The sequence below is a fragment of the Rousettus aegyptiacus genome, unplaced genomic scaffold, assembly GCF_014176215.1.
Source record: "Rousettus aegyptiacus isolate mRouAeg1 unplaced genomic scaffold, mRouAeg1.p scaffold_m13_p_7, whole genome shotgun sequence".
NCBI lineage: Eukaryota > Metazoa > Chordata > Mammalia > Chiroptera > Pteropodidae > Rousettus > Rousettus aegyptiacus.
In genome coordinates, this window is record NW_023416310.1 from 7173265 (window position 1) to 7195363 (window position 22099).

A 22099-nucleotide genomic window follows, 5' to 3' on the forward strand; every position below is an offset into this window, starting at 1 on the left:
AAAAACAGAACATCGTTGACTTGTATAGTATGTCACATCCAAAGGTCTTCGAGGAGGATGCAGATCCTGTGGACTGAGCTTTCACAGAGACTCGAAGTAAGAGATAAAACTTGAACTGAGCCTTGCAAAAAAAAAAAAAAGTGGTGTTCCAGCTGACTCTGATACAGCAAAACACTTAGAAAGAAAGATTATGCCCCCCCAACAATTCTACACCAAGAAGTCCAGTGTACTGAGTGAAAACTTTGAAGAAGTTGTCACTATCTTCTCTTTCACCTACATAGATATTTTTTTGTTTGGTTATAACTGAGTCCTGTCAGAATAATTAAACATATTCACACGCATTAATATGTTTTAAAACAAGTTAAATTATCATAAATATTTTTTCAAACTAAAACAATAATCTATAGTTATTGAAGAAAATTTGGAAATTATAGAGAAGAAAAATTTCTACTGTAATATATAATCCCACTAACTTGTATAGTCACTGTTATTATTTTAGTATATTTATTTCCAGTCTTTTAAAATACCTATTTACATAGCTAATATCAAACAGTAGATATAATTCTGTTATTCTTTCTACTTTCTATTTTAGCATAAATAATTTCTCATTTATTAAATTGTCTCAAAAATGTAATTTTAATGGCTTCGTATATTTAATCTTCTGAAGGTACCATTGTTTACTTAATTTTTCTCATTTTTTTGTCTATTTATGTTGATTACTATTTTGTTCTATTTTAAGTAACACTGCAAGAGCCCCCTTTCCATATAAAACAGATTCGGAATTATTTCCTTAAGATAGTTTGCTAGAGGTAGGCCAAAATTCACACAAATTTAAAGGGTCTTGGTATATATTGCCGCATTTCTTTTTTTCCTAGAAAAGGTATCCTAACTTTTCTCCCTTATGAATGAATGATGCTTCTCATTCCATGGCACCTTTTCTGCATTAAGTATCATCTTATATATGTATTTGTTGCTATTTTAATAACTACAAATTGATAACCCATTGTCGCTTTAATTAGCGTTTCCTTGCGTTTGAGGTAGATTGAACATTTTTCACGCACTTACTGGCTCTTTGTTTTCCCTTTTTTGTGAACTGACTGTTCATGGTCTGGAGAATTGATATCGACATCAAAGTTCTTTTGTGGTTGACCAGCTGCTCCTCGCCTCCCCTGGGACACAGACTGTGAGGTAGGAAAGCTGTCACCTCCTATAAAAATGCCTATAGGATGGGCTGCCGCACATGGCCACGCGGCAGCTGTCACTGGGGCGGCACTGCCAAGGCTCTGCGGACGTGGTCCCCCGCAGGATGACGCGGACTCTCTCACCTGAGGCTCCGCTTATGCGGTCACCTCCAGTGTCCCACGCCACTTGTGCCCGAGGGCTTGTTTGCTTTAAATGACAGAAGTACTTCAAGAGCTTTCGATTTCCCAGTGGTGCCAGGACCCGCTGTGATCGACGGGAAAGTGGGCGCCATCGGGCTGCATTGCTGGGGTGGTTTGCAGGATGACTGCAGGCTGCTCGGCCTCCATTCTGCCCTTTTACCTCCAGCTCCATGGTGTGAAACGCCAAAGGCTCCAGGAGCTTTGGAACCTCGTTACCCATTCGGAGGACCCCGTGATTCCTCACTGAGCCACCTGTTACTGTCAAAAGAAACCCGAGAGTTGTGTATATTGATTGGAGGTAATACATCTATTTTGGGTCACATAGACAGCTTGGTAAGGCGAGTGATGAAGATAATTCAGAGATCGGTTTGTTGTTGTCTTGCACCTTGTGGTGTTCAGGCTGAGCTTTTATTCAGCATTTGTGACGCTATAGTGTAGTTACGCTTCTACTCAGTGATCCGGCTCCAGGCTTTGAGCTCTGCATGGGATGGGGGTCTTATTAATTCCTGTATCTCCAGTGCTTCGTACTGGGGCTGGCACAGAGTAGTTGTTCAGTAAATAGTCGGTGAATCAAAGGAACGTCACCATTTGAATTCTGAGGAAAAGAAAACCTTACAAAATCTTGTGGTAGTAGGTTGCTTGCTAACACGGTTCTCCTAAGCAGCGAGGGACGGCATGGGTTTGGTCCTGCGGTTGCTGCAGACTCTGCCCAGTGCTCTTTCTGTGCATGGCCGGCACAGCTCAGCCAGAAGGCTGCTGCTACCGGAAGGCCACCACCGTCCCTGGCAGTGGCAGAAGGAGACCTGGATAGACCAACTCTCGCCCATTGGGTGTAGTGTTATGGGTTAAATTATGTTGCTCAGAAAGAATACACTGAAGTTCTCATCTCTAGAACATTAGACTGCGGCCCTATTTGGAAATCGTCACTGCAGATGTCGTTAATTAGGTTGAGGCCAGACTGGGGTAGGGCCGGCCTGCACAGGGAAGACGAGGCTCAGACTGGGGTTCCACCGCCCTGATCCAGAGATGCTCGGGGCTGGGAGAAGTTGGAAGAAGCCAGGAGGGCTCCCTCCGCCAGAGGCCTGGGAGGCAGCCTGGCCCTCCGACACCTTGAGTTTGGATTTCTGGCCTGTAGTGTTGTGAGACAGTAATTCCTGTTGTTTTGAGGCAGCCAGATTGCGGTGCTCGGCTAAGCAGCCGGAGGATGCTTCGGCAGAAGCTCCCCTCCCGCGGCAGCAGGTGCAGTGTGGGTGTGGCTGGCTGCTCGTCCGTCTGCGTCTGCGCACACTGACCCCGTTCTCCAGCGCTGACCTGGTTTCTGGGAACGATCGATAAGCCGCAGGCACGTGTCTGCAGCTGCACTCGTCTGCATCTACCCCGGAGTTGCATTTATTTCCCTTGTGTAGGTCAGACAGAGGGCTGGTTTTTAAGCCAGAGCTGTGTTTTTATCAATCAGCCGAGTATGCGGGAGTGTGGGATGTCCCTGTGTGACTGGTTTTGCATAGGCCACTGGAGGGGGTTGGGGATTCTCAGGCTTCTTGAAGGCATGGAGATCCCAGCCATTGCTTCTTTGGGTAGGAACACAACCAGGTGTCCTACCCAATCGGTGTTTTAGACCAGGGACCCGACCCTGTGCCCGAGGTCTGACACCCGGGCAGCATCCTCAAGGGGAAGGGAGCTAGAACCGGAAGTCCTCGTCGCGGGATCTTGGATGAGTCACGCCTCCTCTCTGCCTCTCGGTTCTCCATGGGTATGATTGGTCACAACCTGCGTTCTCCTAGTGTTTTAACATCGGGGGCTCACTAGGGCTGTGCCCCTGCGATGGGTCCAGGCAGGGCAGTGGTACCCAGGCGCAGGTACAGAGGGCGGAGGAAGGTAGAAACAAAGGATCTGGTTTCACGCAGAAACCTCCCTCAGGACAACAGTAATCAAAAGAGAAACCAGGCACTTGATTTCTTAGCGAAATCCCTTCAGCTTAAAAGACGTACTCGGAATCAGAGTAGCTGGCTTGAGCTCTGATTTGGATGCTATCAGCCAGTTGCAGCCTCCTGGTGGGGTTCGCGCCGAGCCTCGTTGTCCCCGTCTGGGAAATGTCGGTAATGATGACGCAGCGGCAGGGCTGTGCGGACCCAGGCGAGACGCGGGCCTGAGTGCGCCTGGCAACGCCGAAGCGCCGGAGGCCGCGGATGGTCCCTGCGCCTGTTTTCCTCCCTCTGCGTCCCCTGCCCCCACCCGCGGGCCTCTCACGGCTTGGCATCTCTGCGGTCCATTTCCTGGAGGGTGTAAATTATTTAGCGGAGGAACACATCTGCCAGCAGGCCGAGGGCGCCGCCTCTGTGTGTGTGCCTGGGGGAGGAGGCTGCAAGTGGGCCCCACCGCTGCTCCCCGCTCCCTGGAGGCTGTGTCCCGGCCTGCAGCCTCCTGCATGATGAGGACTTTAAGCTGCCCGCTGGGGCTGTCCCCCGGCTTCCTCTCCTAGTCTGGCCGGCTGTGCTCTGAGCCCTGGGTCCCACCCTTGGAAGGAAGTTGGACCTCTTAATGGCCATGAATATTTGATGTGCTCTTAGAGAAGGGCTCTGGTGAGAAACCCTCCTCCCCATTAGTGACCCTGGTGAGTCCCTGCGGATGCCCCTCCCCACACCGCCCTGCCCCTGTACAGGGCCTCTGGCTGAGCTGGGCTGGACTCTGCAAGTGTTGATGGGAGGGGGAAGCAAGGCTCTGAGAACAGCTGGGCTGCTCTCTCCTTCCCAAGGAGAGGCCAAAGTGGCCTGTCTACCCACCTGAGGACAGTGCAGTGCAGTTACCCAGCAGGGAGATGTGTGCAAACATCCTGGAGCCATCGTTCTTGACCTTGAGGGTGGGCGGGGTGAGGTATGTAATGGGTTCTCCTGAGAGTTCAAAGAAGCTATAGATGCTCCCCAGAGAACTGAACACATTCGCAACCACGATGACCTGGGGTCCCCTGGCTTCCCTGCTAGTGACCCCCTCACACCAGTCGAGCCCAGGTTCTGAATTTGGCTGGCTATCCCTCTGCCAGGAACACGTCCTCTTCCCCAAGCCTCTCCCAAATTCAACTCTCATCCTGCAGGTTTCCAGCAAATACCTCTTGGTCCCCAAAGATGCGTTTAGGTCCAGGTGCTCTGTGCCTTCCTTTCTCTGACATTCGTCGCTGTTTCTTACGTTGTTATTATTGGTCTTCTTCTATGAAGACTGTTATCACTATTTCCTTTTCCACTACATCCCAAGTGCTTACCACCATGTTTGGCACATAGTAGGTGCTCAGCAAATATTAATCTTGGCTAAGTCACTCAACCTGTCATACTGCTATGCTCATGGAAGGAGTGGTCAGAATCTGCTTCCTAGAGTACAGCTAGGTTGCATCCTGGGAGCGGGTTTTCATTTATCCTGTAACTATTTTGGGGTTTTGGTGTACCCTTATATTTTTTCTGGCTTCCTAAGCTTGGGGACTATGTCTCGGAAATGGCCTGCATCATCCTACCTCCAAGATGGAGACAGTAAAGAGTCCCTGTCAAGTTACTTACCAGCTGGGCGATTCTGGCAGGAGAACAGAGGTACTAGACACGGCTTTTTACCAGTGGAGGCATGATGAAATCCTGGATAAAGGAGATGGAAGACGCTTGTCCAGTAGACGTATAGTTTACCAAGCATTTGGGGCAGCAGTTTAAGGACTTAAACCACCCTGGGGCAGAGCGTAAGGGACAGGCATGAGAGAGGAGCGAGAAGGGGGCCGCTCTTCCTTAAACACCTACCACGCAGCAGGGACGGTGTGGGCCCTTTATTTTATTAGGTTATTCGCTTCTCATATGGCTCCAGAGATTAAATGCTTTTAAAATCCACTTATGGAAGATAAAACTGAGGCTGCGAGTGGTCACATAATTGTCCTGAGTGTACACAGTTCAGAGGGTCGTGTGGGGCAGGGGTTGGAGTTGAGCACGCGAAGAGTTTTAAGCAGGCGTGCGTCTCCCGAAAGGTCTCAGCCACAAGCTCATGTGGCGAGCAGGGCCGATATCATTGTGTCCTTTACATAAGTGAGGATAGTGATGCTCACAGAAGTGAAGTAACTTTCTTAAAAATATGTGTCCGAGGATGTGGTGGAGACATGGGCTGCCCGGGGGGCTAGGGAGGGGGGGCCACGTGCGAGGCGGGACTGATGGTTGAGTGGAATCTCAACGCGCCCCCTCCGCTGACAGGGGCCAGGCCTCAGCGCAGCTCGGGGGTGGCTGGGCAGGCGGCTTCTACCAAAAGGCTAACGTTTGGGGAGCTGATGCTCATGAAAATAACGTCTTCTACAGGGACAACGTTCTCTAATTTCCAAAGCACTTTTACCTCTATTATCTCCTTTAATCCTCCACACGGCCCTACAGAGTAAGTACTTTCACGCCCATTTGGCAGGTGTGGAAACTGAGGCTCCATGACTTTGTGTGACCTGCCCAGGATCGGACTGCAAGGAGATTGTGAAGCCGGGTTACCCATCTACCAGCTTCTGGTTGTTCACACTCAAGGTCAGCCTTTGACCACTGAGGCCAGTGGCCTCGGTGGCCCTTTGATTTCCAGCTGGCACCATGCACACTTTTTCCCGGGTGGAGGGACTGCCCCCCCCCTCACTTTGTAAACCTGGCCGGTGAAGGAAAACTCTTTCCTGACGCACTCGGTGACTTGCTCGGGGTGGTCGCGAGGAGCCCGTGGGATCTTGGTTGGCTGCCCTGTGTCTGGATAACGGCTATCTAGAAATGTCTAGTTAGCTTCCTGCATGATGCCAGGGCTTGGCGTCAGCCAGGCACAGCGAGAAAAACACATTTAACACGTGTCCCTCCGCTCAGCCCAAGTTAACAGCTGCACAGAATGTTTTGTTTCCAGGGTATCTTTTTTTTTTTTTCATTTTCTTTTTGCTGCTAGAGCTAACAAGAGTAAGTTCTGAATGTAAGTGACTCATAGATTCTTTTACCTTTTGATTCATTCTTTTCAAGATTCGCCATTGAGGATCCGCATTTGGTACATAAAAAAAGAAAAGGCATGTCGTAGAGGGTTAGAACACAAAGACGGGGCATGGAGGGCGGTGACCGACAAGATCACAGACACGTTTAGCTGAGCATCTTTTTTTTTTTTTTTTTTTTTTTTAGGTGAGGCATCCCTTGATTGACCTCACAGATTGCAAGGACCTTTTCAGCTTACAATCCCTTATTTTTAATTATTTTTTTACACCTACAGCACCTGGTCTTCCTAGGTGGTCTCTCTTCTAAGTACTAATCAGGCCTGACCCTGCTTAGCTTCCAAGATCAGACGGGATCGGGCTTGTTCAGGGTGGCGTGGCCGTAGACCTAGCTGTGCATCTTTGGGCAGCGATTTCCCCTCCGACTTTTCCCATTTGTGAAAGTAGAGGGAAGGGAGCTAGCAGACACGGGCGCTGCTCTCAGAGAGGTGCAAAGTTTCGTTTACTCCTCGCCACCAGGCCAGCCCTAGCGGGCATCACTGTGCTGGTGAGAGGCCGAGGCTCCGAGCCTTCGTCGGAAGCCCCGCGGACCGCAGTGGAGGCCAGCTGGCGAGAAAGCACTTGGGCCTGTCCGATTTTATAGCCCTGTTCTCATGGGTGACACCACCGCCTCTCCGGCTGACGTCGTGTCTTGGCATCAGCCGCATCTACTCTCTTGCTTCTGGTCCCTCTTTCCTGACATGGGTCAGGACTCCATCAGCTCTGGCGGTTGCCGCCTGTAGATTGGTCTCGTCCCTCTCTGGCCCACCCACCACCTGACCACCAGAGTTTCCTCCCAAGCCGCAGTGTGACATTACCATCCTCCTGCTGAAGTCCTGGCTGGCTCCTGATTGACCAGGGACATCCCTCTGACTGGGATATTTCAAGCTTCTGACTTGGCCCCTGCTGGCCTTAAAATAACACCTAACATTTGCAAGAGTAACGCACTTCATAAAAGAAGAATTCACATATGTTAACCTTGGCAGCTTACCATACCTCTGATTTTCTAGCCAGTAGGTCTAGGCACCCTTCTCCGAACACCTTTTATGTGTTCCTGCCCCATGACATTTCTTCCTGAGCTTTCTTTTGTATGTTTCCTCATATACACATTTTATTTTTCCTTCGCTTTCCCAGGACGCATTCTATGATATCCATGCCGGCCCAGAATCCACGCTTGAATTGCCACAGTATCACAGAAGGCCAAGCTTTTGGAGGCGAGGGTCCTTGTCCAAGCCATCACTATCCCCACGAGACTCAGAAATGCCTCGGAGAAATGTTTGTTCAGCAAAAAGCACTAAACGACTTCGAATTAGTTACAATCGATTGATCGATCGATCCATCGATCAGTACTATTGTCTTCTGAAAGAATATCAGTTAAATTATTATTAATCCAAGGCTATAAAGTACAATGGACATAAAGGGATTAGATCTTGGGACAAAGTGAGCAGTGAACACTTTGTGGGTGTGCTTTTAGCAACCATGGGGGACGAGGCGGCCACGCTGTCTATTTGAACCGCGGGCTTCCAGGAGCAGGTCTCAGGCTCCTGAGTGCGCAGTCAGTCCTGCCTCTCTCTCCTAAAACCTCCCAGAGCGCTCATAACCCGTACCTTCCCCCATTCAGAAAGCATAACCTGCTCAGTGTATGGAACAGCAGAGGAATTCTGGGTAACGAGGATAGTAGAAATGGCCGTTGCTAGTGGGCCGCCGTGTTTTGCAGTCGCCGTGTGTCTTCCCTGGGCGCCTACACGGGATTGGTTTTCTTCCTTTTTCCCCATGCTAATCACGGAGATAGTCCTTGGTCCATCTTTGGCAATCTATACGCCAGAGATGACAATGGAGAAAGCAGGGAAGATGAGGAGTGGGAGAAGAGTTTGCAGATGTGCGCGTGCACGCACACACGCACAGACACACGCACGCGCACGCACGCACTGTGACCCTGCAGTTACCTGCAGGCTCCCTCAGAAAATCACACTGACAAACAGGCAGGTGAGTGAAAAAGAAAAACAAGACACTGCAGTAAAGCACGGAGCGCGAGGCCCAGCCCCCGGGGCTTTGCTGGGCCCTGCATGCTGGGTCCTCCTTTGGATGCAGAATTTCAGAGTGAGGTTCAGGCGAGCTCTCCACTGGAGGCAGACTCCTTAATGAGCAGGTTCCCTTTCTTTGGACCATTACAATCCATGTGCCTCCATCGGTTAATTGGCACGACTCAGTTCTGCCCAGTCTGGGGCGAGCAGCAAGGCTGTGCAGTCTTCAGGCCCTGGGCTGGCCAGACGCCGGGCCACATCCCTGTGACACGGGGACACCAGGGAGGAAATGTCGGTGTCTCATGCAGAAACACAGAAAGCAAAGCCTCCGGAAGGGAACTCTGTCCTTGTCATGGCCCCAGGTTTCGTTTGGGCCTCTGCTCTGACCATGTGACTGTGTGTCTCGGCCACGCTTTCGGTGAGGGTGGTGAGTATGGGGGCGCTTTTTTCCCCTTATCTTCACTGATTACTTTACTCTCTGCTCATTTATCACCTCTGGAAAAAGACCTTCCCTAACCTGTCATCTGCAATAGCTCCTCTCTGCTTACGTTATTGTAATGTATTTGAAAATTCCGTCTCCGTAATCGACACCGCCGGCATCAGAACATACGTGTCGTGGGGTCAGGATTCTGCCTGCCTTGTTCCCTGGTAGGTCCCCAGCATTGAGAACAGTACCAGACACTTAGCCGATCCAGGGCGACAAATGGTAATTATTCTATATTACAGCAGATCATAAACAATTACATAAAAAGAAGGCGGCTGTCATTTTCCCACTATTTACTCAATGTTCCACAAATATCTTTTGCATCTAATCCTCAAGACAAAGTAAGATATAGGTAACACTAATCCCCTTTAATAGATGAGAGGAATTTGAGGCTCAGTGAATTTAAGAAACTTGCTCGAAGCCACACAGTTGATATTTGGCTGAACGGGTAAAACTAATTTGCTTATATACTCAAATTCCATAGGAAAAGAGACCCAACACATGCATTCTCCCGAGACAAAGGATTTGGTTTACAGAATGAGGGGAGATAGAGGGACAGGAAATAATCCCTGGTGGCCTGAAGCCTGGGAGAAAAGAGAGGGAGACATCACTCTAAGGGACAAGCTCAAACCTGGGAGACAAAAGATCTGGTTAGAGACTTATCCTCCCCCCACCCCCCACACCCCGTGTTCCACCGTGGTCAGGCTTTGCCCCCCAGCTCCTCCGTTCTCCTCTGTAGAATGAGAGGGCAGGATTAGACTCGTTGTTTTCAGGGTGGTATTTTCTTTTTTTGGCAGCCTCACGAGGAAGTGGGGGTTCTACACCCCTGCATTTGAGAACCACTGTCTGAGCTGGAAAGGGGGATATTCCTGCAGGCGAATGGCCACAGGAATGGGGGGGAAGGGCTGGACAGTGAGGTCAGGAGTCCTTCACTGACTAAGTCTCAGTTTCTTCATCTGCAAAATGGAGCTGACCAACCCCGGCCGCTTGTTCCTCATGGTGCTGTTGTGAGGCCCTAAAGGCACGAAATGGTGAGCGTGCTTGGGACCGGGGCATGCTGGGCACTGGGAGGCAGGAACGGCGAAGGGCAGCAGCTGCCAGGGAGGGGCCAGACAGGCATGACGTGGGCAGGGAGGCTCGGAGAATCAAGGGCTCTTGGAGTCCTGTGAGAGAGTCCTTTCGAACAGTCCTCCCGCCTGTGAAATGGGAATTTTTATTACTGCTCTGACTGCCTCACGGACCCGTATAGGATCTAAAGAGAAAGCTTACGAGGCGTGGTGCACTGGCTACACATGTGCAGGGCTGACGGTGGCCGTGCAACGTCAGGTGGACCTCGGTCTAATCCTGGCCCCACCTCTCACTGCGGGGCGACTCAGAGCCTCAGCGACCGCAGATGTAAAATGAGGATGACAAAAATAGTAGCTGCCACTCACTGAATGCACGGTCTGTACCTAGGAGCTGTATGTATGTATGAAACCGGGCACAGCCACGACCACGTCGCCTCAGGCTGCCTGTGGCCACCTGCTATGAACCCTGCACACACGGCGTGACTTTCTTAATAAAAGTGCAGCGAGGTGAGTGTGCAGTTCTTCCCTTCGTTGCTTATTCTCCGTGCCCTTGATGGGAAGAGTCATTAGCATGGTAACTCATCTGTGGGAGGGGTTGGTCCATATTAGCAGGGAGACAAATTCTGGGTGCTTCCCTCTGAAGGGTCTGGAATATCAGAACTGGTTTTTAGGGGGACGTTTCAGCAGGGTGGGGACAGGTAGGGAACACCTAGGAACTGGGTTTCAGTATCCCTTGGTTATGGGGAGCTGTGGCCCCCTTTGTAGATGGTGCCAACACTGAACATCTTTGTGGCCTTGACATTAGAAGAGCTTCAGAAGGCAGAGGGTGTTTGGAGGAGGTGCTCTGCCAGAGAGGGCAGAGGAGTCTCTGTGTGGACTGCGGGGAGACCCAGTGTTTGTAGGTGAGGCTGTCTTTAGAGATATCTTACTAATTCCCTTTGAGGACATCTCTTGACCTACAACTGACCTGTTTCCCTTTTATTCCTCTGACCTACGGAGGACAGATGGCTATTTCTCTAAGCCATAAGATACTTGAGGCCAGCCTACTACAGTCAGACTTTTTACTAAATGTCTCCGGGATATCAATGGGGAGATAAACATAGAAAACCATACCGCCTCTTGGGAGCTGTCTCAAGGAGCTCTTCTCAACTTAAAATATGGCTTTGAGAAAGTGAGGTCTGGAGAACTTTGAACTTAACGGAAGGCAATTCTCTGCTTTGTACTCGACACTCAGATTGCACGCAAGTGTCCTGTGTGAGGCCCACCTCCCCTTCGGATGAATGACTTGGGGATGCCCACTCTTTTCAGGAGAGACCCTTCCTATCCATGGAGGAATGGCCTTAGAGACTCCTACAGGGTAATCCTCAGACTACAACCTGGCGCATCCACTTTCAAGTGGGAGGGTCCCCTTTTTACTAGTTAATCATCACCAAGTGCCCATAAATCTGGTTGGCCCGGGACAGTCCTATTTTATGCCTGTTTCCCTGGTGTAGTTACTGACAGCTCCCCTTTTTACTCCCTAAGTGTCCTATTTTGGGTGATAAATGCTGTGGTCACCCTAATTATCATTACTATGATCAGCGCGCCTCCTGCCCCTCAGTGCCTAGCTGGTACTTCCCTGTAGGAACCTTTCCTGCCGCACTAACTGCAGCGGATCTTCCCTTCCAGACTTCCTGCTGCTCGAGTGCTTAGGTGTCTTCCCTGCTCCAACCCCGCTATGTGCATTACTAGTCGTTTCTCCGTTTCATTCATTCAACGGGTATTTCATGGCCACCTACAGTGACACAGGGGGTTTTACAGACGGGTGAGGGAGGAGCATGGATGACGTCAGTGCTCGCGATGGTGGTAAAGTGCCCATGGGTTATGGGTACCCGAGGGCCATCTTTCCTTGTCTCCTCTGCAGCAAGGCCTGGCATCGAGGTCCCCATCCTGATGGATGTCGATTGGATGGATCGCACTTCAGTCTGGTTCTTTTGGTCACTGTGGCTCTGGGTCAGAGCTTCATGGGACAGCCTGGTTCCAGCCTTGCCAGTGTGGCTAGACTGATGACCATCTGCTCTAAGAGGTTCCCAAACTACCTAAACCCAGGCCCTTCCCTTCAGGTCAGCACTGAGCGCACTGGCCTCAGGAAGGGCCGCATGCCACCTCTCTGCAGCTCAGCCTGCCCCACAGAACTGGACGGAGGCAGATCCCAGGGGAATGATCTCTTCACGTGGTATCGTTCTGCATAATTTTATAAAGCCGTTTACTGGACTGTGTGCCCAGAAGGCAAGAAGCGTGGCCCACTTCTTAAGAGAAGTCCCATATTATGTGTTCACACCAGCCTATTAAATTTGTAAACACCACATTCTTATTTTTAAATGTATTTAAGTAGCTCTTCTCTGAATATAGATTTTGCTGTCAATCATGTTTCCCTTTTGCACAGGCAGCCAGGGAGCTCCTTGCCAGCCCTGAGAATCATCAGTACCAACTGGGCCGGAACCACGACGAACTCCGATTTAACTCGCCCCTGCTTTCAATTTGTCCTTGTACTCTTACTTTTCCCCCATATTAATTTTTCCATCTCAGTCAACCGATTTGGATCTTTCTGAAGCGATCTGGGTCTTCACCCCTGAGCAAATCACTTTTTCAGACACCTTCATGTGTAAATAAGTTCGAAGCACCTACTATGTGAAAAGAAACACGTCAGAATCGTGGGGGATGAAGAGAACTGCAAAAAAAAAAAGTGTTGCAAAGTCTCTGCCCTCCAGCTTAAGTCCCTATTCTATTCGCCCGTCAGTTTCTCATGGGTCAGATCTCGGTGAACGCAGGCACTCAATAGAATGAAGAAACTGACCCCCGAATTCCATCCCTCTAAAGGATTAATTATTTGCATAATTTGCTTTGTTAATAATGATGCTGGGCCTAGTACCTGCAGAGAGGAAATAGATTTTTTAAAAAAAGAAGATGGTTGGGTCGTCATTACTTCACCATGTCTGCGTTGGTGTCTTTGTCTTGCATGTAATTAAGAGCCTTGGTGTGAGTTTTGAAATGTCTGATCAACCATCCCCCACACTCTCCCTCAACGTGGCCACAAAGGAAGGTTGAGACTCATTCAAACCAGAATTTAGCAGCCTCATACAGCCCCTATGCATGAGGCGGGAGGGAAGGGGCTTGGGGAGAGAGTATATTGAGATCTGCCCTTTGATCGTGTTCAATGCGACTTTGCATTTACCTGAGGGATTAAAAGTTCTCATTGACCAGGGCTCCGGGCTTCCTACTCAGCCTTTGACGGGACAAGTGTTAATTGGACAATATAATGGGGACAATGTTAATTCCCCTCTTAGAGTTCCTTTTCTTGTTCAGTCAAATAGAAAGACCCTTTTAAATGGCAGAGAGGGGAAGAAAGGAGCTGGTTTATAAGGGTAATAGACTGCACATCTTCCCCCCGGTCTCAGAACAAGTGCAATGGAGTCAGCATAAAGCAGGCCCTAAACAGGGGAAGAAAGGGAATGATGTGGTTTGCCTAGAATGTCACCCAGGATTAGGAATCGGGAGATATGGTCAGCGGGCTCTGTCTGGCTTTATAACAGTGAGAGGTGGCGAGTGTGGGGAGCGGGTGAGAGCCGGGGAAGACCGAAGCCCATAAAACCCGGGAGGAAGAAAGGGACAGCTTAGTGAGGACTAGGAAATGGGGGTGACGTGGGATGACGAGGAACATGCAAGTTGGAGACTTTGTGGGATCCACCGGGATCCATTTGGACTGAGCACGATACTTGGAAAACCCAAAGAATTCACGACGGTATAAGGGTGACGGGGAAGAGAGGAGATTCTAGAGGCAACAGTTCGCTTTTAGGGGTTTCTGTAATTAGAAGAATCTTCCTTCTACCTGATCTTAAAATCAGCTAATGTTCGGTGGCTGCGGATTCCGGGGACCACTTCCCACCCTCTTTCACTTCCATAGAGAAAAGCATTTCTCTCCCTGGCTCTGTCTCCTCAACACCCCATTTGTCTTACTTCTAACAAAGTCTTTCCTCCTATTGATATTCAACTACTGCTTCGCCCAGCCATGGTTTTTATGAGTGATGGCAATAGCTCGTTCGGCTTTTCATTTTTTAATTTATTCCACAGACATTTTCTGGGCATGTGCTATACGGCAGGTCTTCTGCTGTGTGCCTTTGAGCAAGGCCCTTAAGCTTGTTGTTTCTCACACATTCAGAGATGGGAATAATCGCTCTTGCTTTTAGTCTACAAGGTTCTCTTTGGGATCAATGGAGATAAAGGATGTAAAAATGCCTTATCAATTGTAAAATATGCGAAACGAATTAGTCTCTTTATTTTTATTTACTGGGGAGACGAAAAGAATGCATAAGAAATGGCGAGGACCAAAAACAAGACAATCTCCATTGAAAGACAAGCTTGCCAGGCACAGACGAGGAATGATGCGGGAGACGAAGGCCTGGCACAGCCACAGCCGTCCAAGCCAAGTCACCTGAGGGAAGTCCTGGGCCCTGCCTGGCATCCAGTTTTTCTATCTGCAAACTGACAAGTGAGATCACTCAGCACCCTCACGGCTGAAGCTTTACGATCCTACCTGGACTGGCATCTTTCCAAGTTTTCCTTTGCAAATCTTATAATCACACCAATTTGGGATAATTCAAGAATGTAAACACAAACTAAATCTGCAACTTTTAACCCAATCAAACATTCTTTTGGTTTCAGGATTGACTTAGAAAAGAGAAGTAACTGGCCACCCTTATTTTAAGACCAAACCCCGGAGAAAATCCTGGAACTTAGGAGGGTCTCATTTTATCGTGAAACGGCAGAAAAAAAGGTGAGGAGGACAAGCTTTACTCTCATTCCTCTAGGATTCTTTTCCACAGGTAGTGAGGGGGCTGTCCATGTTATTTATTCATCTGTTGTTTTCTGCTTCTACATTCACCTTTCATACTCGCCCGGAGCCGGAAGTCTGCAAATGACATAGGTCAGCTTCCCATGCTGGTGGGTTTTCTGTCCACTCCGCCAGTAGGAGACCCTGGTGGGAGACAGACCAGAGGGTAGCAGCAGGGAGCCATCCTGGCTCAAACAGGATGGCAGGAGTTGGGGGATTCTGAGCTTTGGCAGGCGGGTAAGAGTCAGCATCTTTTTCGGCAGCTGCAGCTCTAGTAAGAAGATGCCTCTGTGGTTGATCGAGAGCTAACTGAGACAGCATCTCCCAGAACTCAGCAGCAGGGCCGGGCTGCCAGGCATTGGCCCGGGGATGAGCCAGCAGCATCTGATCCCTAAGTATTCACCCCGCCCCCCTTTCTTTTAGTTCTACCAACAGCCCCTCATTCTCATATGTGGTCTTCCAGCCCTTCAACTCCTTTGTAACCAACTTCCTGTTTTGTTTCTTTGCATTTGAAACCCTAGAGCAAATGATCTTTTGATACAAAGACTGTATGAATATTATTTGTCCATGGTTCTTCTGAGGCTGAAGAGAAAACAATTCTCGTTCAAAGGTGAAACTTTAGTTAACATTGCTCCTCACCGACCCTAAAACCTGAGGCGATTCCCTCTCCCTCTCTGAGCCTCAGTTTTCTCATCTTTATTCAAGTTGACATTCCTCATGAGGGGAAGTTATTACTCACAAACAGGCTAACCCAACGTGGCTGTGCATGGTCGCAGCACTGAGTGGTGAGGGCGTCTGGGCACCTGGACCCGGCACACTTCCTCAACTTGTCTTCACACATCTGCTCCATCATCCGGCATCCGCCCTTTGACGGGGCTGTTCTCCACTCTGAGCTGAAAGCTGTACACTTCAGATTCACCAGCCCTTAAATATTTCATAGCAGACTGGCTGGAAATTAATATTTAATCACAGACTCCTTGGCACTTAAATATTTAATCACTGATGTGGCTGATGAGGAATGAATCGGTACCCAGAAAACTTTTAGTCTCTGGTGCCAGTTTTAAAGGAACTTTGCTTTTGGTCTCAGAGGACAAGGGGACCAATGCCAGGTTTATTTCTACACTATGTTTCATATTTTTAAGGGCTCAAAAAAATGGCCTCAATACCAATCTGAGGTTCTGAGCCAGAAAATCTCATTCTTGAAGACTGTAAGCAAATTGGGAATAACCATAGTTTGGGAAGAATTGACTGGATGGCTAAAGTCATAAACATTTCTGTCATTTCACATTCTAAGAAAAGACAAGCGTCGTGTATGAAAATGTAACATCCTCAGAGAGGGGAGGCCGTGTGGAAGTTGGAACCCCTTGTTTTCAATGGTGATTTTTAGGAGGAAATGAAGAGAAAGTGTCAGGAAAAAGTTAGAAATCTTTGAATACAAACAGTTGGTACAGAGGAGAGAAAAACAATTGAGAACAGAAGAATTCGTGGAACTCTGTGTTTAAAAAGTAAGAGTAGCGAAAATTTCTTGAGTTGCGATTCAGAGGAACTGCTGGTGTCCATGTGCTGTGACAAGGGCAGCGTCATCAGCAGAGTGGTGGATGTTTCTAGAATTCAGCCTGAAAGGACTTTATTTCTCAACCCTGGTGGACTCTTGCCTTTGCTACCCAGAGACCATCGTCCTCCTCATTCTGTATTGCTAGAGGAGCCCTGACTTTGTTTGGGGGTTCACCGGTCCCCATACTTAGAAGAGGGGGATCATTCTATCCCCAAAAGTGATTAAACTGACCATGGGAATTCCATTCCCTGCTTGTCATTGCTTTAGTCGTGGGTAGGTAAAGCACTCCTAACCCATATGGTATGAAGAGAAGTCAGGAAGTCAGGGCATAGGTCAGAGAGCTTCTGGGACAGGTCTCTTTCAATGATTAAGAGACACGAGAAGAGGAGCGACCAGCCTGGTTGCAGTTCTGCGGTGGAGTGGTGGGGTGGTGACCTCGTCATGAGAAAATAGGCCAAAGACCATAATTGAAGATGGGAGAGAAGAAAAACGAAAGCCCTCTGTCCTGGTGCCACTAAGTTGGCCAAACTTAAAAGCACTTTATCTCTAGATTTCTTATCTGTGTTTAAGCTGATTTTAGTTGAGCGTTTTGTTATTCGTAGGCAAAAGCATTCTAAGTCATGTATCATGTGCTTAGGAAAGGCAGAGTCAACAGGTAGCAAGATAAATTACGGGTCAATGAAAGTAACACGATAATGGGAAACTTTTTGAGACTTATTATTGGCTCGTAATCGGCGCTGACGCATTCTGACCTTTGGTGAAGACACGGAGCCGTGGGGGACCTCTCCTACACTGGCAATGGAAGTCTAACTTGCTCCGTAACTTCAGGGAACAAGCAGGCAGCATCTAATGAAGCAGAAGATGAACATCGCCTACGATCCAGCAGTTCTCCTCTGTGGCAAATAACTAGACACGCCTTTGTCCATATGTAGAGAGAAACATGTATTATAATACTTATGGCAGCATTTTGTAATAGAGGAGGTTGGACACAAACCATTATGACCAAGAACTTGAAAAAAAAATAAATCACTTATCCAGACTTTGGTCCAATCAGTAAATTATAGCCACATGTATTGTTGACATGATTAAATATCAGAAACACGATTCCAAGTGGGAAAAAAGGAAGTTTCAGAGGGATATATAGGACCTGAAACTATTCATATGAAGTTTAAGAATACAAACAATATGATATAGTAAGAAATGTTTAAAGAAATGCATTGGGATGATAAACAACATGTTCAAAGTGGTGTCTTCCTTTAAGGAAGGAGCGAGGGGTTGTTTGGCGTATATGGAGGTCATGGGAAAAATGACCCATTCTCTGTTACTATAGAGATGCAGCCCTCAAGAGCAATGCTTGAGGATGGTTGACATCTGAAAGCTACAGCCTATGGGATGCAAGTCTCACCTTACAGATTGGTCATTCCCAGTGTTGATAAGTAAGGGAAGTGGTGGATGCTTAGACACAGATGATTACCTAAGTAGACAGGAGATAGGAAGCAGATAGCCTTTTTCTCAATCATAATTTTGAGGAACTGGGATTTCTATGCAGGTATTCTAAGGTTCTGGTTCTTGGAGTTTCAATGAGATGGGAGGGTGAGATGGAAACATTTCTCATGGCATGAAGACAAATATGTCTTTCTTTGGGAACCAAATTTTCTCAGTGGGCGGGTGTTTCACATTTTTGTTGTTTTCCCAAAGACTTGAGTAACGTTTTGTTTCACTAGACATGTTTGGCAGAGTGTTAAAGCAGAGTGCCAAGCGACTAAAAGCATTAGGAATCAGTGACCAATGACCTCGACCCCCTACCCCTGCCTCTGCACCACGAGGACTGAAATTTCTTCATCAGTGGGAAAGATGCCCATGGTCCAGTAGGACCATCTCATGTCAAATGTGGAGGCTGCTTTTTTGAAGGAAAGAGAGAAAGCCTCTGAGAGCCATGATTACATACACTCAGCATCTTGGTCTGCTTCTGCCTGCCTGCTCCTGGGGGTCATCTCCAAACTTATCCATTGAGAACAACCACCGTTTCTTGTCTCTCATAGTTTCTGAGGGTTAGGGACTGGCTGTGGCTCAGCTGGGTGGTTCTGGCTCGGGGTCTCTCAGGAAATCGCCGTCCAACTGGGGCTGCAGTCTCTGAAGCCTCGGATAGGTATGAGAATCCATTTCCAAGCTCACTTCCGTGGCTGTTGGCAGGAGAATCCGGTCCTGAGCACGTGGGTCTTTCCTTAGGGCTGCTCGTGACATGGATTTCTTAGAATGACAGAGCGGGAGACAGTGACAGGGCAACAGAGTGACAAAAATGGAAACCACAGCCTCTTGTAACCTAACCTTGGAGGCGACGTACTATCACATCTGTCAAATTCTAGCGGTCTCACAGACCATCCCAGGTTCAAAGCATCAGGCGTGACTACCAGAGAGGGCAGCATTGAAGGTCGTAACTCTAACCGAAAGCTTAAAATTCAAATCTGCTCCAGAATGTTATTTATTCATTCAACAGGCTTTTATTAAGCGCTTCCTTTGGGTCAGTCACTGTTCTAGGTGCTGAAAATGCCATGAAGAACAAGACATTCTACGTTCCCGATATCAAGGATTTTACATTTTAGTGAGAGAGACAGAAACGAACAACAATTAAAAAAAAAAAAAAAGTAGTTTTAAGTGCAGCGAAGAAAATAAACCAAGAGCTGTGATCGTGAAGGAAGAACACATACGTACAGCTTATTCACGTCCAGCTTGGCCTGTCTTCATAAGGACCCTCGGGGCCAATGTTATTAGAGCCCCCATTTTCCACATAAGGAATACAAGTCTCAGAAAGGTGACGAGGTTTTCCTAGAATCCCAGTTAGTGAGAGACAGGGCTGGGGTTTGGTCCTCAGTCCTTTGCCTCTTCCCCAAGCCTAGACAGACTACTTCTGGGTGGCCCAGTCTGCCGTCAGAAGAGACCCTGCGATCTGGGTCTGCACTTTGAACATCTGTTGAAGGTCAGCAATGGGTTACATTCTAGTATCCACTAGGTTGTGGGCTCCTTGAGAGCAGGCCTGGGGCCTTCTCAGTCTCTGCATCCCCTAGACATCCAAACATCAGAAAACGACCGGCCTCTGGCCCTTGGCTCGCTGCTTCCTGGGCTCTGCTCTACCCATGTTCACCACCAGCCATTCTGGAGCTCATGCCTGCGTGGGAGGCATGCCCTGGGAGCCTCGCTGGCTGCCTCCACTAGATGTGGCCCGTCAGAGTCCACGCCGGGGGCTGTGGTCACATCTGACAGTCTCATTTTCAACGAGAGTGCTTTGAGAGAGAAAAGTGTTGGCCCTTTGTCAGTGAAAAATGGGTACTCAAAACTAAAGTGCTCTCACATGTGCTATCTTGCCGCCTCTCAAAACGGACTTGCGAAGTAGGTGGGATGGGGCTTATGGGCCGATTTTACAGATGAAGACATTAAGATTCGGAGAGAGAAAACCACTTTTTCTAAAGTCTCATAGCTGTGTCCAGAAGAGTGAGGGTTTCCTGATCCTACGGCCGGGGTGTCTCTCCACCCCTCCTCCGTGAAACACAGCTCCACGTGGTCCAGGTACAGCGGTGCTTCTCAGACTTCCTCGTACAAAGCAATTCCCAAGCGCTCTCACTAAACTATGAATCCTTATTCTGTAGGTCTGGGGGTCAGCGGTGCCTGAGATTCTGCATCTCAAACACACCTCCAGGAGATGCTCATGCTGCTGTTCCGTGGACCACGCTTGGGTAATAAGAGCCATCCTCTGCCCTGTTTCCATACATCAGAACGCCAGCCATGCTTTAAAATACAGGCTAACAATCCCCGCGCCCAAGAAGTCTTCATGATGGCTTCTGCTGGAAGTGCCTCTCCTCCCTGAGCGCTATCCCATGAGACCTGCTCTTCTACAAGGGCGCTGGTCACACACTGTGTGCTCTAAAGTGACCTGTGACCCCAAAGGCTCCTCACTGGGCAAAGCTCACACCGAGTTGGGCTTACCGTGGCTCTGACTTTATTTACTGTTTTGCCATTGACCTTCTGCACCATATAGGTGGTATGGATAATGAGAAAGTAGACATTGGCATGCTGAGCTGGGCCGAATGTTTTAACTCTTCATTTCCTTTCTGCTTGGACATTGCACTAACTGATACACTCTTACAGTGAGATTGACAAGGCCATGCTTTCAGGCTATTGGGCCGCTCTAAGTTTAAACTAATAAGACCACTGACAGACAGACACCGAGCTCTAAGCCTTCATATAATCCTAATAATGGGCAAATTTTGAGTCAGTTGCAGCTGACCTTTACCTGGGAAAAAATCTCTTCTCAGAAAATGGAAGACCTAGATGTATGTTGAGCTTCCTCTCGGTACCAGGCTCTGGTCTGTAGCAGATACAAGCCTCACAGGGACAGGGGCCAGATGATAGTCATATCTAAATCCCAGTATCTAGAACATGTAGACACACTCAATAAATTCTCACATACCAACGGTGCCGGGCCATGTACATATGTTATTACTTTAAAAAACCCAGAACGTATTATACATATTCTCAGAGAATCTCGGGCTTTTGAAAGTCTTTTGAAAGCTAGGGATTAGGCAGTCTTCTAGGTGAGGAAGTTGATTATTCCTTTTTTACTGGACAGATGGGCGCACAGATGCTCTGGGGAGTTCAGTAACCCCACCCTGACATTTTTGCAGTCCCGGCTTTGTCTTACAGTGGATCTTGGAACACGTCCAAAATATACTTAGACATACTTCTCTGAGAGAAAAGCTTTTACACTTCAGAAACACACACACACACACACACACACACACACACACACACACTTAATTTGAGGTTGAATTTTTCTGCCCTAATTAGCTGCGTCTTTGAGCTTCAAGAGCTAGTTTTACTGTGGTTATTAACAAGGCCAATCTCTGATCGCTGGCCTTTTTCAAAAGCATTCCAGCCTGCTAAACAGTGGCCTTTCATGATTTACAAGTTTGGAACCTTTGAGAGATTTCAACAATGAAGGTGCTAACTTTTCACACTCGCCTGGTCTCCAAACTTCTTAATTACAAAACCTTGAAAGTGGTCTGTGGTAAGAGGAGCTTGGTGCTTCTGCAGGTTGCCCCTTAGACATGGGAGGGTCCAGCGAACTCCTTGGGTTCAGTGGACATTGTTTCCAGAAAGGATGTTGGCAGAAAGTCACTGGTGCATGAAGTCACATGAGCGCGAAGCCTCCACTAACTTAGTATGAAGTAATGGCCCAGGGCGAGCGCTGTCAGATGGTGACTCCCAAGGCACGAGAGTAAACAACCCCTCCCTTTAACTCGGCGTGTCACTGTTTTTTACAGTGCTTGCAAACTCGAGCGCTCACTTGATCTTTACAACAAGGCTATGTGGTGTGCAGACGAATGCTCTTTTTCCTGAAGGGGCAAAGCAAGGATCAGAGAGGTGAGGCGACTCGCCTAAGGACACACAGTCAATGGCAGAACTGGTACGCAAGGATTTCCCGGTTCCTAGTCTGAAGCTCATTTCAAGAGATGTGTCAAATCCTCACGTCTAAAACTGCGCCTCCTCCTTGGTAAAAGAATTTAAAGTCCTGGTTTCAAACTCGTCGACCATGATAAACAAACCACACTCTACTTTTTCAAGATATTTATAGATCCTTTGGACAGCCTACAGTCCCGATTTGACCGAAACGATGATTTCTGATGCACAACACCAGTAAAAGTTAAAAGACGGATTGCCAGATGTTTAGAG

General features: G+C 48.3%; 1 pseudogene; it reads right to left on the minus strand.

Annotated features, from left to right (window-relative positions):
- Positions 1-6602: 6602 nt before the first annotated feature.
- On the minus strand, positions 6603-6721 carry LOC118606109 (annotated as a pseudogene).
- Between the last annotated feature and the right edge of the window lie 15378 nt (positions 6722-22099).